Here is an 18,542-nt window from a genome sequence, read left to right as displayed (position 1 = left end):
CCTTTGTTATAAAGTGCGCTGGTGTTTGTAGTCCAGTCCAGTTTATTGTTTAAGTGAACACCCAGGTACCTGTAGGAGTCCACAATCTCAATGTCCGTTCCCTGGATGTTCACTGGTGAAGAAGAAATGTGTCTGCTCCTGAAGTCCTCCACCAGCTCCTTAGTGTTCACTGCGTTGATCTGTAGGCAGTTCAGAAGGCACCAGTCCACAAAGTCTCAGATAAGTTCTCTGTACTCCTCATCTCCATCCGTGATGAGGCCAACAATGGTGGAGTCGTCAGAGAACTTCTGAAGATGACAGTTTGTGATGTGATGGGAGAAGTGTGCAGTGTAGAGGGTGAAAAGAAAGAGGGCATGGACAGTCCCCTGTGTGGCCCCTGTACTGCATACCACAGTATCGGACACACAGTCCCCTGCCCTCACAAATTGTGGCCGGTTGATGAGGTAATCCAGCAGCATTGTGAGGTGAGAGTCCACTCCTGTCTGCTCCAGTTTGTCCCCCAGAAGTGCAGGCTTAATGGTGTTGAAGGCACTGGAGAAATCATAAAACATGATTTTCACAGTGTTCTTCATCTTCTCCTGCATCATCAACCCCGATGACAGGCTGGGAGACAAACTGCAGCGGGTCCAATGATGAGCTCATTAGGGGTCGCAGATGACAAAGGACCGATCTCTCCAGGGTGTTCATCAGGTGGGATGTCCGTGCCTCCGGCCTGTAGTGGTTGAGGTCCTTGGGGTGCGAGATCTTCAGTACCGGGACCAGACAGGACAGATGGTTGTGAGTGTGGGGCCCTGTGGGGGAGGGGAGGTGTAATGGTTGGAGAGCTGTGATGGAGCAATAGAGAGAGGGGAATAGACCCCTTTCACATGACGTATGCATACTTAATTAGGCAGCCGCGCCCGTAGACTCGGTTCAAAACAAAGCCTGTTTACCTGGCCAAGGCGTGATATTGCAAGCACATATTACGCTAAATATGCCTTCTTCTTGTGCTGTCGGCTGTCAGAATCGTAGTAAAGCAGATGATATGGCAGCTGTGAGACCAGGTGGAACTTGTTTTGTTACCGCGGCTAAACGTTTGGTTTACTTAATACTGATTAACGCGTTCTCCGGAGCAGTCGTTACGTTGATATCACAGTTCCTGCTGATATACCGGAGAAGCCCTGAGCCCGTTAGCAGGACAGTGCAGTATGTCAAAGTAGTGCCTGATAACGCATTGAAGGATTACTTTAATACCCAACATGCCGAACCAGGCCAGCAGCAACAGGACAGCACACCGTCTGCTGCATCCAAACAGCAAGCGGCCGTGTCCGGCAGGCAGCAGGAGGCGGCAGGAGGCAGCTGTCAGCGGTAGCAGCCCCAAACAACAGCCGCCACCGCCTTCTCAAAGCGAGCCCATTGATGCGGCTAAAGCAGAGACGTGCAATTTCCTAATCGCTATCTTTCTGTTCTTGTTCAGGGAACTCCGAGACACCCCAGTCGTCAGACACTGGCTCACCCATTAAATTAAAGTGGAATGTGGAGGAGCTCCTGCACCGGGTCTGCGCGCGCATACCTTGTGTTAGTAAACACTGCAAGGGGTCTATACAGCAAGAGAGTCTGGCTGCAGACCTCCTGCCTGAGAACGCTAGACCTCCCGCCTGAGAACGCTATGCTGCAGGCTCCTTGCTCAGGTCGCCTCCAGCGTCAGGTCACTCAGGACAAGAAGTGCACAGCAGGAACTTCAAAATAAGATCGTGTTGACAATTTCGAAGGAAGTGGTTTGTCGTGGATTTGTATTTTATGACTCAACAGCGTAACATGAAAAGCATGTTTATTAAATGTAGAATTCATGTTGATGTAGCCTATTCTGTATACATAGCATTTAGCATGGTTAGACGTTTGCCAGCAACATTATTGCATGAGCCTACATCTGCACTACAACTGCATCAATATAGCTTGTGCCTATTTCATACAGAAAAACAACACTTTTTGATTGGACGCCTGCCATTTACAATTAATTTATAATTGAATAGTTTGTTTTATTGTAAAGATTTGAACTAAATGTGCTTATGCATCTGTTTACATTGTGAACCTAACGCTCTTTTGAAGTGTAGTTAAATCAAATCATCAACATAATTAATGAAGCTTTTTTTCATAGCCACAGCATCTCATGTATATAATGTATAACATCCATCCATCCATTCTCTGTACACCGCTTTATCCTCATTAGGGTTGCAGGGGGTGCTGGAGTCTATCCCAGCTGACTCAGGCGAAGGCAGGGGACACCCTGGACAGGTCACCAGTCTGTCACAGGGCTACATATACAGACAAACGATCACACTCACATTCACACCTACGGGCAATTTAGAGTCATCAATTAACCTCAGCATGTTTTTGGACTGTGGGAGGAAGCCGGAGTGCCCGGAGAAAACCCACGCATGCACAGGGAGAACATGCAAACTCCATGCAGAAAGATCCCAGGCTCACCCTGGCATTCGAACCAGGGATCTTCTTGCTGCAAGGCGAAGTGCTAACCACTTACGCCACTGTGCAGCCCTAATGTATAACATGTTAATATATATTATACACAATATATTGTTTCGTCTACTATCACATTAAGCGATTCCAGCTATCTCTTGCATGTCATACTTTACACCTGAAGATAGAAGACATAGAAGCCAATCAAATTTTATTAAATTTAAAAACATCAGCATAGGGCTCGTTAAAACTGTATTGATTTTCTTAAAACGCACTAACCTATCTGTGTTGTTCATGATATAAGGAATATAAATTATTATGTGTGCATTATCTCAGAATAACAAATATGAAAAGACATTTTTATTGTTTTTTTCTGTCTTTAATTGAACAGATTATTGAATTATTCCTGAGTTTTGCATTCTGCATATATCAAAACATTCCGTCGGTCTGCAATTTTTTCGCAGAAGATCCATAAGTCCTCCACTTTACAGAAAGTGAATTTAAATGGCTCCAAGATTTCTTCCTTCTCCTGGTCATCAATAATGGAGCCTTCATCCTCAGACCAAAGTCTCTGGTACTGCTGCACAGCCTCTGCCAGTTCCTCTTCTGCCATTGTGAGGGCACAGGGCAACTCCACCTTGTCTACAAACAAGTGCTGGTTTTCTAAAACCCAAGCTGTTGCTTGTCTACATTCTGAGACTACCCTGGCCTCGTCTTTGTCCTATGGAAAAGACAGAGAGAAAACGATTAGTCTTCCTATAGCAAAACTGCTGTACAAACAGTGCCATAAGTTATTAATGTACAAATTACAGTACATAGAAAATAGCAAAAGGACACTTCCAAAGCAGCTTTTTGTCAGAATCATTTACGTGCATAGAGCAGCAAGTGAAACAGCAAACATATGCAATTCGTGGATTTGTTTTTTTGGGATGCATAAATTTCACTTACCGTAAATGTCCTACACGGAGTTGTGTTACTTGAAAAAATAACACATTGCAGCTGTTAAAGTCCAGAGTCTTGCGCTTTCTCTTCTTCTCTGGATTAAATGGCGGATCGCAAACGGTATGCATAAAGATGCATACTGCCACCTACTGTACCGAGTGTGTAACCTCATTGGTTTCTGTCCGGAGTCCTTTTACAGATGCACAAAAAGGTTTATTCCGGGCCTGACACTGGCGGTCATAGATATGAAGAGTAGATAAGACACGCCCCTCAGAGCGGCGTGCCTACGGAGACACAAGGCTAGTCGGGTCAAGATTTCATTTTTTCCATTGGTGTGTACGGGGCGAAAACAAAAAAAGTAACAATACTGGCTCATTGCGCTGCATTTTACTGCACACTACGTCGAACGCTGGAGACAAGGAAACTTGGAATAACTTTCCATAGGTAAGAATATTTTTTGGTTCTTTTTTCATTGTTAAATCTTGTTCAGAGTCTATGAGAGCTAACTAGTTAGCCGCTACCAAAACACTACGCAAGCTAACAGCTGGACAACCAAACATCAGGCGATTATTAGTAGCTGTAGTATAGTTGTACAAGCAGTAGTAGTAATACTAAAAGTACAAGCAGCAGTAATAGTAATACCAAAAGTTCAAGCAGCAGCAGTAGTATAAATAGCCGTTAGAGTAGTAGAAGTAGTGTCAGCATTTGTAATAGTATTACAAGTTGTAGTAGCAGAGACAGTATCAGCAGCAGTAGTTGGTGTATTATCACCACTACTACTACTAGTAGTCGCATTACTGTTAATACCACCAATACTACCAATAGTAGTTATAAAGCCTAACTCATATATATATATATATATACAGATTAGCATCTATGTTATTCCTCCAAACCCATTTATGATTGGGATTTCAGGCAATCCTTTAGGACTGCTCTCACACAATTGAAATGTTACTAAACAAGGTTATACTAAATTAAATAACTCTGGTCTACAGTATATTGGCTAATTCAATTCTTTGTCCTTAATTTAGTAGCATGATTTATTTTTAGATATGTTGTTGTGTACAGACTTATTTACTTTTTTTCTACTGTTCTTACTCCATGTAGGTTTCCTAAAGACTTTCGGCTGAGGAGGAAGTGGGAAGCAGCTCTGAGGAGGGTGGGGTTTGCTGCAAGTGATGAGTCGGTGCTCTGCAGCAAACATTTTTAAACCTGATGAGTTTTAAACATTTTAAACATTTGATTGAGTACCAGTGTATTGTAAATGTAAATAAACTGTGGTCCAGTGTGCCTCTATCTTGTTCTAATCTATCTCCTTCTTAGATGTATATAACAGCCTAGAGAGAGAGAGAGAAATAAATAATTAAATAATAATTAATATTAATACTTAAGTTGTTTATTGTAAACGTTAAGCTATCCTGTTCTAGTCTCTCATTGTTATATGTATATATCATCCTAAAGAGAGGTATAAAAAATAAATGGTTAATATTAATAATAATTGTGTTTATTGTAAATGTAAATAAACTATCCTGTTCTAGTCTAGCTCCTTGTTATATGTATATAATAGCCTATATGTGTGTGTGTGTGTGTGTGTGTGTGTATATATATATAGTTACGGACTGTGGTGTGTTAGTAGGATTGTGTTCCCTTCTCTTTTTTTTTCTGTTCCAAGGTTACACCAGGTGGGAGTGGCTAGGTGCACCTGTGGCTCCTTACCATCAGTCGAGATGGTTAAATGGGAGGAAAGCCTGATCATCGGTGCCAGTGAGCCAAATCAGCTGCCAGAGTGTGGAGCTGGTGTTTCCTCGTGTTCTCTTCAAGACCCAGGGTCTACTTATTGACGGGCTGCGTGTTGGGCACCCAGTGTTGGCTTTGTGAAGCCTGTTTTTGTTTTGAGCTATTGTTTTTCCTTTGTAGCAAAATAAATTCCCTCTGTTGAGTTGCACCCAGTTTTCACTGCCTCTGTATATCTTAATTCTTGCTACTTGTTACTCCCCTCATCCCCTAGCTCACGGGATGTAACATATTTGGGGGCTCGTCCACTTTTTTGGAGGACGTTGGTCCTCTGGATGGTGTGGGTCTTTGTTGTTTTCGGGTGGCTGTCGCCTCATTCACGGCTTTCCTCAGACAGACAGGTGAGTGTTCAGCTTCAGCTCCTCCGTCGGACACTCTGTTGTTTTGTGTTTGTTGTTTTCGGGCTGAATCCCGGGCAGGGGATTCAGTCCCTGTTGGGGTAGGCGTTCAAGGCTTTGGCTGCTGAGTTCAGCCTTTAAAGCCGCCTTGAGCCCGGCACGCTCCAGAAGATAGACAGGTGAAATGAAATTAGGAGGACTGAGGGACAGTTTGGTGGGTGTTGGTGTAGTTCTGCCTATCGTATGTCCCCGCACTGGCTGCAGTGGTACGGTCCACTTGTGTGCGTAGGACCGGTCATCAGACGGGTTTCTGTTAGCCTGTTTGGCTGTGGCCTGCGGCCCTTTTGCTGCTGTTGGTGAGTATGGCTGCGTTTGGTTTTTCTGAATTTGTGGCTAATCCGACGGTGGAGCGGTTGGACACGTGTCGGAAACAGGACTTGTTTGCGGATCGCGGACCATTATGGTTTATTATCTCATCGTCGCTCGTTAAACTGGAGTTAAAGTCAGTTTTACTCGATAATGCGTAAGGGGATTCTTACCTCACCGGTGTCTGAGTCTGCTGAACTGGTGGCTGAAGCCACCAGCGGCTGTGTCCGCTGGTGGAGACCAGCATGCTGCAGCGGGGATCTCAGGAGTCGGTCGCTGTGCTCTTCAGGGGAAGGAGGAGACTGATCCGCCGGTTGTCGGTCTGTCTGGTGAAGTACTGCAAACTCCGGGGGATAGGCTGTTCACCTTACCACGTTTTGACCCACAGTCTGTCGAGTCATCTCCAGGCTCCAGATTAGATGCACGTCTGGGAGTCCGACTGGCTCCGTTTGCAGTTGGAGAAAGAGGAACGTGAGCGTAGAATTTCAGCTGCGCAGGGAGTTTGGAGCTGAAGAAGCGGAGGCGGAGACCGCCGTTAAAATGCCAACTCGAGTTACAGAAAGTAGTGAATGCACCCGTTGGTGGGATGCGGGTTCCTCTTTGATATGAGTAAAAACATTTCTTTGGTTCCTGCATTTCGTGAGACTGAAGTGGACGCTTATTTCAGTGGCATTTGAGCAGATAGCTGTTGCTTTGTGTTGGCCTAGAGAGGTGTGGGCTATTTTGTTACAGTGCAAGTTGTCAGGTAAGACTCTGGAGGCCTGTTCTTCTCTCTCTGTAACGGATGTCTGGTTTATGATAAAGTGAAGAGTGCTGTTCAACGTGCCTATGAATTGGTCCCCGAGGCCTATAGACAGCGTTTCCGTGGCCTTAAGAAAGCAGCGAACCAAAGCTACATGGACTTTGCCAGGGAAAAGGGCACGTTGTTTATAGTGGTGTACAGCCAGTAGGGCTGATGATTTAGCTTCCGTTCATGAGTTTGTGTTGTTGGAGGAGTTCAAAAACTGTCTGCCAAGGAAGCGTACTGTAGTTTACCTGAATGAACAGAAGGTTACTACGCTGCAGCAGGCAGCTACTATGGCTGATGAGTTTGCTCTGACACACAGAATGTGTTTTCAAGCGTGATCTCTCCTTCCGTGAATCTGTTCAGCAAGCAGAGCAGCAGGCTCCAGGTAGTGTGTTGGCAGTCCTCCGACTGAGAGGAAATGTTTTTTTCTGCCGTCAGTCAGGCCACGTTATAGCTGAATGTGCAGCGTTGAAGCGTGAGCAGCGGGGCTCAGTCAGAGTCAGCCAAAGGGATAGGTTGATTAGAGCTCCCACCGTCCCTGCCATGTTCTAGGGCGCCCGATGACTGTTTCAAACCATTCATTTTTCGAAGGTTTGTTTCCCTCACAGGGGAGGCGGAGGACCAGCGACTGGTCACAGTCGCTGCGTGGATACGGCCTGTTCTCAGTGCCTCATCTCTCTGGTTTGTGCCGCTGGTGCTGGATCTTCCTGTAATAGCAGTGTAGTGGTGAGGGGTATTGAAATGGGTTTTGTGCCTGCCCCTCTTCACAGGATTCATATCCAGACTAAACTGGTGACTGGTTTTTTCGGTGGGTTTCCAAGATAGTTGTCCCATTGATGGTGTTTGATTTATTGTGGGGAATTATATTGCTGGTGGTAGGGTCTCTCCTGTGGCTGAAGTTGTTGCCAGTCCAATTTCTGAGCCCGTGCAGGCTGATGTGGCCCATAGCCATCCTGAGGTATTTGCAGTGAGTGTGTTAACTCGAGTAAAGGCCCGTGAGCAGGCAAGGAGTTTGATTTGAGTGACTCACAGCTTGCTTCTGCTCTATTTGAGGATCAGTTGCCCCCATTATCGATGAGCTGCCCTCCACGGGAGCTGGAAGAAGTGACTGTCCCTGTTCATCCTCCTGCGGTGTCGCTGCCTCTGACCCATGAGGCACTTATCAGTGCTCAGAAAAGTGTTCCACCCTGGCAAAGTATTTCAGGTCCACTGAAGAAGCAAACACTAAGTGTAATTGACAAGAAACAGACCTTTTCTTTTATAGTGGTCTGCTGATGTGCAAGTGGGCTCCGCAGCTGGACAGAGCATTGGTTGAATCTCGGTAGGGCTGGAGAGTAGTATACCAAATTGTTGTTCCCGTTTGTTGTCGTCAGCATGTGCTAGAATGGCACATGAGCATGTGTGGTCTGCGGCAAATTAATCTTAATAAGAAATAAATAAATAGATTACATTTACAATTAGATCTTTTGCTCTCAAAACATTTCTATGTATCCAGCATTTACATTTATATATGTAATGGCTGAACTGAAAAGAGTCCTTGGCCTCTGGACCTAAAGAATTACAACTAAAATTGCAGGTTCCATTTTGTAGGAAGCCTTTGCAGTGTTTATTTTAGATCACATATTTTCGATTAATAGTACATGTTTTTATGTTGACAATAAAGTAAACCACACGAAAATCGGTTGAGAAATCAGCAAATTATGATATATTTTCAATGTGCATGCATTGCTTTGAATGGGAACTTTGCCCCCGTCAAGATGGCCGCCACGTAGGCACGTCGATTAGCCGGCTGCTACAGCACGCTGGCGCATCTACTCTTCATATCTATGCTGGCGGTGACCTGAGAGGGCAACCTGCACCGGAAGCGGCCTCACTCTGGAGATCTGCAGCTGGACCCCCCTCGAATACAGCGGGGGTGGTACAGACAGTAGGGGGTGCAGACAGAGGCAGTGGTGGCTGCTGCAGGGTGGACTGGGCCGGGGGAGGGTGGCTGGCGGGTCAAACATATTAAAGAAGCTTTTCAGGTCATTCATCCGCTCCTGCTCCTGTTTCAGTTCAGTCTTAGGGTCTTTGTGGCCAGAGATGGTTTTCAGGTTTCTCCAGAACCCCCTGACATTATTCTGCAGCAGCTGATACTCCATCTTCTTCCTGTGTGTTCAGCTGCATTCCACTATTAACATGTTGGGTTTTCACTGATGAGTCAAATCAACAGTACAGTAGCCAACAGTAAAATAAGAATAACATTAAATCCAAATGTCCTGACAGGTTTGAAGGCTGAAGAGGACAGCAGCTTTATTCAGACAGATTTTACTGGATCCCCATCAAACCTGTCTGTGTGGTGTGTAGAAAAGTACCGAGTGGTGTTTACCATTAGAATCTTTGTGATCCTGTATCCACTGTGGAACAACGTGTTCATAGAAATGTTCAGTCATTTGGAGAGGCTTGTATCATTCCTGCTGCTGTGTCATGGCTCCTAGACTTCCATTATAAACCATCATATTATTTTTCCTTGAAACATTCGACTCTTGAGCTGATTTTGTTGGAGACAGCCAGTCCTGGACAAAGTGACAGATGTGTGCTCTCCCATCATCACAGTAGTAACCATTGTCTTTTGTGTCTTTGTCCCTCCAGAGCTCCCACAGTCTTATGTCTGTGAGAATGAGAAGACTGTCGTTGACCATCAGCTCCATGACCAGGAGAGAAACTCCATGGTGGACCATGAGGACCCAGAGCCTCTACGGATTAAAGACCAGCAGGAGAAACTCTGCACCAGTCAGGACCAATCAAACCCAGAGATTTCTCAAATTAAAATGGAAGAGGAAGAATTGTGCACCAGTCTGGACCAATTAAACCCAGGGTTACCACAAATTAAAGTGGAACAGGATGAACTCTGCTCCAGTCAGGAGGAAGAGTTAATTGGATTGAAACAGGAGACTGATACCTTTGAGGTGACTCCTGCTGATGAGGAAAGTGACCACAGTGAACCAAAACCAAACAGTGATCAGCTCTTGTTTCACATCTCTTGTGTAGCTGAGAGCCCAGAACAGGAAGGATGCAAGGATGTAGACTCAGGATCAACTAGATGTATCGAGCAGAAACCAAGAGATCAGAGTAACAACAGTCACAGTAATGATGTAGACAATGCTCCAACGTCAGCGAGACGGTATGATAATGACAAGGCAAAAATCTCTACCATGTGATGTCTGTGGAAAAGCTTTTAGGTATGAATCAAATTTAATCGAACATCACAGAACCCACACAGGTGAGAAGCCATATTCTTGTGGAACCTGTGGAAAAAGCTTCAGTCATCGGGACTATTTGACTACCCACATGAGACGTCACACAGGTGAGAAGCCGTATGTTTGTAGCACTTGTGGAAAAAGTTTTTCTGATTCATCAACACATAATAGGCACATGGCAGTTCACAAAGGAAAAGCCATATTCTGTGGAACCTGTGGAAAAAGCTTTAGTCGACGGGACAATTTGACTGCCCACATGAGATGTCACACAGGTGAGAAGCCATATTCGTGTGGAAAAAGCTTTAGTCATCGGTCCTATTTTACTGCCCACATGAGATGTCACACAGGTGAGAAGCCATATTCTTGTGGAACCTGTGGAAAAAGCTTTCGTCAGGTCTTTGACTGCCACATGAGATGTCACACAGGTGAGAAGCCATATTCTTGTGGAACCTGTGGAAAAAGCTTTAGTCATCGGTCCTATTTAACTGTACACATGAGATGTCACACGGGTGAGAAGCCGTAGTCTTGTAAAACATGCAGCTAAGGTTTCAGACATAATCATCGATTAAAAGCCCACATGAGAATCCATTGTAGAGGTTAAAAGTAGATGTTTTAGATTTAAAGCACCTTTAGTCTTGCTTCAACAACAGTTGTGAAGAAGTATGTAAGCAATCCTTGATGATTAGACCAGATGGAGTCTGGACTGTGGTGGTGGTGGAGCAGGAAGAAGAACCAAACTGAATGTCTGGATGGATACGGTATTGGTACAGACTGCTACATTTCTGCTATCATGACATCCTTCATCAGCAGAGCAGTGATTGGAGATATTGTGAAGCTGTTTGGAACATTTTCACATCCTGCTGAGAGAACATGGCTGTTCAGGTGTGAACATACTGCTGGAATCACTCAGCTTGAGCTCTGCTGTTCTTTCAAGTAAAAGGATGGCAACGAGATACAGAGACATTGTGACAGTAGGACACAACAGAGGTTGTCACTGCAGCAGAGGAGATCTGGACGTTGAAATAAAGTTGTAATAAAACGTCTACAGCTCCATGAAATGTTTGAATGTTTTCAAGCAGATGAACATTTACAAGTTGTTTAGTAATGAATGTAACATTGAAGAGCCCCAGCAAGAAAATCTCTGAGTCAGATTTCCAAAACATAGGGCAACGTGGGGGCTATGCTGGCCCCCTTTTCTTCATGTGATATTTGTACTGGTTTAATATGCACAAAATCATGATAGAATGGTACAAAATGCACCTCAACAGCACATTTAATATCATAAACAGTTTCAAATGGGAGACATGTAATGAAATAAATACAGGGCTCTAAATCAATGCAGGGTTGGCCAGAATAGCCCCTCCACAGTGGGGCTATTCTGGCCCCTAACTCTTATCCTGTTTAAACTCCATTTTTCATTGAATAAAACATGCAATGTAACAAAATATTGTGCTAAGAAACAGATTTAGCATGTTTAGATAGACCCTCCAGAAAAACGTGGACAAAAATCCTTGATTATGTGAATAAATATGCGGGTTTTTATGCCATTCTGTGCGGGGAAATTGCGGAAAGTTGCAAAGTATGCGAATGGTTGTGAAATATGCAGAAATATGCACGATTCACCTGCCGTCTGGCCGCGGAGGGATGTGTCCTCTCATCAGACACTGGGTCTGCTGTGGGGTTACTGGACTGACAGCCTGTGCTCTGGGAGGGGGAGAAGCTCACAGCAGCACCTGCTGCTTGTTGAGGACAGTAACTGCAGAATGATCTTAGTTTTCCTGTCGGTCTCCAAAACGGCAGAAAAGTCGCTAGATTTGTTGGCTCGTCGCTTTTGACAAAAAAAAGTCGCTAGGACGCTTTGGACAGTCGCTTAGAATTAGCAGAAAGTCGCTAAGTTTGGCAACACTAGCGCCGTGCTCCACATCAGCTCATGCTTCCAGTGTGTGTGTGAACGCGCAAACTTGATGACGTCAGGCCAGGCGTCACATAAAAAACTCACAACTCCATTTATATTGGTTTATAGTTTTCTCATTTTATGCGGAAATGTGGAAATCAAGCGCGACCCGCATATTTTCTCTTTTTTTCGTGAAAATGTGAGATTCTTGCGGGGATTATGCGGCTTTTGGGAAATAAATGACTCCCGCATAATCAGCCGGCATTTTGGTGATTAATGCGGGAATTCATGCGATCGCATGATCGCGTTTTTCTGGAGGGTCTATTTAGAGCTCAGAGAAATTTAGAGTTCAGAGTCTATGAATTATAATGTATCTAATTCATTTAAACGCTCACATCCACGTTTACGATAGATTGCGTATGTCCACGCTGTATCGTGCGTAAATAATATATGCACGATGCAGCGCTGATGTCTGTCCGTGGTCCACGCTGTCATGAGGATGTCATGGTCCACTGTATCAAATGCTGCGGTTAAATCTAAAAGCACAAGGATCACACAGTGACCAGAGTCAGTAGCTAAAAAAGATGTAATTAAAACTCTGAAAAGAGCCAATTCAGTGCAATGCAGTTCTTTTTAAAACCAGATTGACAAAATCTCCAGAACATGTTTGTTTCATTAAAAAGTCCGGTGAGCTGGAGTACACAATTTTCTCCAAGATTTTGGAGAGGAAAGACAGTTTGAGAATGGGGCCTGAAATTTGCAATAATAGCGGATCCAGTCCAGTTTTTAATCAGAGGTTGCACAACCGCATGTTTAAAATTTCTCCCTCCTTCCTCCCTCACCAACGCTTGTCTGACAGTTAAAATGCTGGTTCACTTCAACCCTCCTAAAACTAAACAGTGACAAAACAGAGATTTTTCTCATTGGAACAAAATCTACACTTTCCAAAACTGACAGTTTCTCCCTCACTATTGTCAGTGCCTCAGTTTCTCCCTCCCCTCAGGTGAAGAGTCTGTGGTGTCATCCTCGGATTCCTCAGCTTTCTTTCCCAAGTCACACATCAATTATACAGTCACTGCCGGTTTGGATATTTTCATTCTCTGCTACCAAGACGGGATATCCAATCATCTCGGCAAACTCCTGAATCTCCACTCCCAAGGGACATTTGAATATACATTTGACCTCTCTGCCTCTTTTGCAAATCTAAACTCAAGAACCCCACCAGTTCAAGATTATTTATTCGGTTCGAACTGCTCTTTTCCTTATTGTATGGTTTTTTATCTCTTATATATGTCTTTTTTAATTATTTGTAATGGTTTCTATCTGTTCTGCTGTATTTGTTTTGTTAATAGTGGACTTATTAATTAATATTATTAAACCCGGGGAGTCCTCCATTGAGACTATTCAGGTCCAACTGCATAGGTAAACAACTTTCAGCAAACCCTCTTTTTAGTCTGTGCTTGGCTACTACGTGATGGCCTGAGTTGGATTTTAGTTTTGACACTTGCAGATGAAGGTGAGGAGTAGAAGTGGATCCAGTCATCTCAATGACCATTTATTGCATTTATTGTGATTGCTTGAATAATCCTTTTGCGGTTGGATAAAACAGGAGGCTTGAGGCAAGATGAGATGCAGACCAACCTGGTGTTTATTCACCAACATTCACACTAAAAGAACACAAAGCAAAGGCAGTTAACTGGTGTATTGTGGCGCTTCTTTCCTCTCTCCCACTCAACTGCCAGCCTTTGGTAGGCATCCCCCTAATCAGCCCCTCAGGCCTACAACATAAGGGTTAACTGAAAAAAAAATCAAACACAAGAAAGTCACAAAATATATATTTAATTTGAACTGTAATGAACATTAAAACTAAGCATCTTTTTCCCAAGCCAAAAATTGACATCCTCATCAAGAGACATATTGATTTTATCACCTGAAGTGACTAATTCTTAACTATTTCTACGACTGTTTCTTCCTGGAACCTTTAAAAGGATGTTCCAATGCATGGGGACTCTTTTAACTGGAACGCCTGCAGGGATAAAAAAGAGGTGAGCCATGTCAAACTTTTCAATTCTTACATTCTGAAAACAATGCCACTTTCCCAATTCTACTGTCATTCAGGTTATAAATTCAGTCCAATCACTTAATCATGGCAACTAAACTGTTATTTTCGATCCTGTAGGCCTCCCCAGGGCCTACACCCAATGTGTGAGGAGACGCCACCAACTGCACATGGCAGCCCAACACCACACTCATTAAATCCATCAGACAGTCATTGTGTGTTCTTGTATATAGGCAATGAAGCTGACCTTCATCACATTGTTTAATTACAGATAAGTTGAAATAGAATAAAAAGATTCACACTAAAGAGTTTTGAAGAAGGCCTAGTTCCATGATGCACCCACATGGTCAATAAACTGTTTGCCTTCCTCAGCTACACCAGATGCTGTGGCAGCTGGTTCTGAAACCTTCCTCCTTGGACTCCATTTTCAACTTCATCAGCCAGGTAGAGTTAAACTCTCTGTGCTCCTCCGGGGGGGTAACACACCAATAGCCATTCATTCTCCCATCAACACACATGCACTCTCTCTTCTGTTCACATCCACATACTGGACAACAAAAAGGAATGTATGAAATCAACATGAAGCTCAATTTGGTTCCTACACCAACTTTATTGTCATTACACAGAGTCCAAGTATAAAGACAAATGCAGTTGAGCATGTAACTGTAAGTGCAAAAGAAGCAGTAAAGTGCTTCATGAACAGTTTGGGTGTCTACAATATAATACAGTATAAACAGTACTAAGTGGTGTGATCACATTAAGTGTATAAATGGAATAAGCTGTAGAAGACAATATAAAATAGATAAATGAACAATATGAGATATATGCAGTTATTCTGTATCTTTCTAGTTTTGTCTTTGTAGCCTTGCTGTTGTTCAGAATCTGTTCTTATATGTTCTTGTATATTTTAGATGAATACTCACAACTGTGATGAAAGACAGATAAAGATGAAGAGGGCAAGGTAACCTTCAGGTGTGCTCTCCAGTTTGTTGGCCAAATATCCCATCATAGCTGTTCTTTTACCCAGATGTTGATCCACCATCCTGAAGAGCCACAAGTCAAACAAATCAGAATTCATGAATAACATCGTCAAGGCCCATACTGAAGAAGAATGGGGTTCTCATATACAAATTTACTCAGATGGATCTAACAACGCTGATAATGATGAAGTCACTGTTGTTTATTCTTTCCAGTTTTCAAGATCAGAAAAGGCTTTAGAATTCCAGATGACAGCATTCACTGCAGAGATATCAGGGATCGTTTTGGCACTTTGATGGGTGATGGACAACAAACTGGTCAAGTCAGTCTTATGTAGCGATTCATCAGCCGTGTTGACATCAATAAAGAAGCAAACTCCAAATCCAGACCCAATTTTCTATTAGAAATATTTCAAGCACTGTTTCAGATTCACAGAGCAGAGTGTGAGGTGGTTTTATTTGGGTTCCAGCACATTGGGTGTGGAGGGCAATGAGGAAGCAGATAGCTTGGCACAAAGAGCAACCAAGGAGGAAAGAATAAAATTTGATTTACCACACAGAAAGTCAATTATGACTCTGTCATGAACAAACTCGTCAAAGAAATATGGCAGAGGGTTCAGGAAACAAAAGAAGAGGGGGACTGATTTGCTGTTCAAGGTAAAATGGGAAAAGTAAGAAGGCACTTCAGTGGTGCAAGAAGAGACTCAATTGTTCTCACCTGGCTAAGACTCAGACATTGCCGTCTGAAAGTGGACTGGCTTTGATTGGGAAGCACAGAGATAGGAACTGTGAGTGTGGTGAACCAGAAACTGTGAGAAATGTTCTTCTTAAGTGTAAGCTCTACTCACGCCAACAGAAGAAACATTAGAGACTAGGAGCAGCTGGACGAACTGTTTTTAATCTTTGCTTTCTACTTAACATGGAGGAGCGGACAAATATGAAGAAACTCTGAACTTTCTCATGACCACAGGACTGCATAAGAAAATATGGAGGATTCTCTAAGGACTGTGAGTAACATCCAGTAGGTGGCAGCAATACGCCAGTGATGAGTCTATTCCGCCTAATTCAATGAGGAAGAAGAAAGTAACTCAGTGTTTCTGCCGGAACTTCACAGTGTGACACCCGGCGGATGCAAACAAAGAAGCATGAGCAGAGTTAGCTTCACTGCTGTGTGGACTGAGCTATAAAATGGCTGTATTGTAGTGTGGATGAGAAATATCAGAGCGTTAAAGTAACGATGGCTTCAGTTCAGTATCTGAGAGAGTTGATCATCGACAGACTAACTGCTGCTGCTACAGAAATATTCTCAGAGTTTGAAAAAACCATCGTCCAGTACCAGGAGGAGATCGATCGTCAGCGCAGACTGCTGGATGTCATCTGGAAGCCACAGATCCCTTACAACCCATAGGTGTGTATGCGTTTGATGGTGAAGAATTCCACTTATATCATGTAGAACATCATGAAGTGTGCAGGTGAATAGTTAACGGTGAACTGAGACGCATTGTGAGGAAGAGAGAATGGGCTCATAATATGGTGTCTGTTAGTTGATGCTGTGTGGAGTTTTAAAATTGTGATCGTTGTGTTGATTGATCCTGGAAGCAAGAACCAAAGTTTCCTGTTCAGAGGTGCTGGAAGTGTTTATCTGAACTACTCCACACTGACAACAACTGCATTTTGTTATCAAACAGTTTAATAATAAAACTCCAGTCATTCCATCATTTCAGTCCAGAGATATAATTCCGTGTATAGATATCATTCATAATGTAAAGAAAGTGCACATACAGAGTTAGAGAGTACAGAAGTCATGTGATAGATGGATGGATGGATGGAGATTCAGCCTTTATTGATTCCACTGCATGAAAATTTTCAGTGTTCCAGCAGCCAATACAAAAAAAAATGTGCAAGGAAAGAAAACAGCAGCACACAGTGCATAGACAATCAATTTCTCCTTCTAGAGGAAATATAAATGTTTACAGGAAAATTTCTGTGAAAATTGCACAGTGTCCTATTCATTTTATTGCACAATTAGTGAATGAGCTGAACTACTGGGAGCTTGATTGTACAGTCTGACTACAGCAGGAAGGAAGGAGCTGCGGTATCTCTCCTTCAAACACAGAGGGTGAAGCAGTCTGTCACTGAAGGAGCTGTCCAGTGATATCAGGGTTCTCACCAGGGCTGTGTCCGAAATGGCGTACCAACGTACTACTCATGCTAAGTGTGACGTCAAAATAAGTATGTAGTGCGTTCACATTAGATAGTATGAAAAGACTGAGTACGTGAGAAATACCCGGATGTATACTATTTCCGGAAAATTTTTTCAGTATGCCCATTGACCACACTAGTCATACTCAACCGCCCATAATGCTTTGCGAGCTACCCACCGAAATGGAAGCCTCCGCGGGATCTGTGGCCGGACCGCGGCGATTTTTATTTTATTTTATGTGGTTAAGTAGTCATCCTAATCACCCCACAGATTTGAGAAATAGGCGTTTTCTGACCAACGCTTTAAATTTGTCAGACGCCTCACAACGTGCTACTGAATGCTAGCAGCTCGTTGCAGCAGCCGCTTAGCATACAGAACAAGTAGCAGCTACCCTCCAGTCGCCTGCAGCTACAATTGAAACGATTCGCATAATCTGGCTAATAACTGCATGAGGAGTGCCGGCTTGGAATTGCCACATTAATTATGCGACTGTTTGTTAGCGTAAAATCGACCTGAAGCCGGCATTCAGCCGAGATATTTGATAGCCGTACTTCCGTTTTTTGTCATCGGAGGTTTGAAATGCATCATGGGAAACGTAGTAGTATACTACAGTGTGAACGGTCGGCATTCTAATCATACTTATAGTACGTAGTATACAGTATATACTCATTGAGTATGTAGTACGTTAGTATGCCATTTCGGACACAGCCCCAAGATTTTTTTCAGCGTTAACCGCAGGTCCCGCATGCGCAATAGACGGGAACGGGTCAATCAACGACAGGAAAGTACGGCTGAGGTGGGGAGACATAAATTAACCTAAATAGGCACCCAGTCGATTAAAACAAACGCACATGGCGTTATCGGTCAAAATAACAACGCAGCGGCCCTAATCACAGTGTTAACCCTTCCTGTTCGGCCCCTGACCGTGGTCCGGAAGCCCGGGGTTAACCCCTTTCACTTCCTCAGCAGCCGTAGAGGCAAAGACACAGGAGCCCAGCCGTATGGAAGAACACTGCAGCCTTTATTGTCTATCAACAATGGCTGAATCGCACAGTACCACCAACCCAGCAACTGCACACCTTCTCTCCTCCTCTACCGAACCGACTGCATTCTCTCTCGTTCGCACCGCATTCAGGGTCGCTTGGACATCTCGCTCTCTCACACACACACACACACACACACACACACACACACACACACACACACACACGCTGCTCTCTCTCCCTCTTTCATGACAGAGCCACACACTCTCATAACAACAGCGTAATCTTTGAAATGCGCTGGCGAGAACCCTGATCTGTCAAAATAACAGCATAGTGGCCCTAATCACAGCGTAATCTTTTAAACTGACAGCGTAACGGGCCGTTTATGACAGTGTAATGCGAAATGCGCTGGTGAGAACCCTGGATATTACTGTTTCCTGCAGGGGTGGGAGGTGTCCTCCATGATAGACAACAGCTTTGTCATCATCCTCCTGTCTTCCACC

The 18,542-nt window shown here is 43.8% G+C and overlaps 1 protein-coding gene and 1 long non-coding RNA gene across 10 annotated transcripts in view; one reads left to right on the top strand and one right to left on the bottom strand.

The window, feature by feature from the left end:
- Positions 1-18,542, bottom strand: part of LOC127534770 (uncharacterized) — a 124,343-nt gene that overhangs the window by 24,810 nt on the left and 80,991 nt on the right. The window contains exon 5 of one of the 9 annotated variants that reach the window (XR_007943201.1): positions 10,214-10,295. The exons of the other annotated variants lie outside the window; for them this stretch is intronic. This is a non-coding gene — a long non-coding RNA (uncharacterized LOC127534770). Of the gene's footprint in view, positions 1-10,213; positions 10,296-18,542 lie in introns of those variants that run through there. 9 annotated transcript variants of the gene reach the window in all.
- The window catches only part of LOC127534764 (zinc finger protein ZFP2-like), a 31,450-nt gene that overhangs the window by 1,338 nt on the left and 11,570 nt on the right, over positions 1-18,542 (top strand).

Source organism: Acanthochromis polyacanthus, chromosome 7 (assembly GCF_021347895.1).
Source record: "Acanthochromis polyacanthus isolate Apoly-LR-REF ecotype Palm Island chromosome 7, KAUST_Apoly_ChrSc, whole genome shotgun sequence".
In the NCBI taxonomy this organism is placed as follows: Eukaryota; Metazoa; Chordata; class Actinopteri; family Pomacentridae; genus Acanthochromis; species Acanthochromis polyacanthus.
Note: the sequence above shows the minus strand (reverse complement) of the source record. Positions and strands in the feature narration are given on the sequence as shown.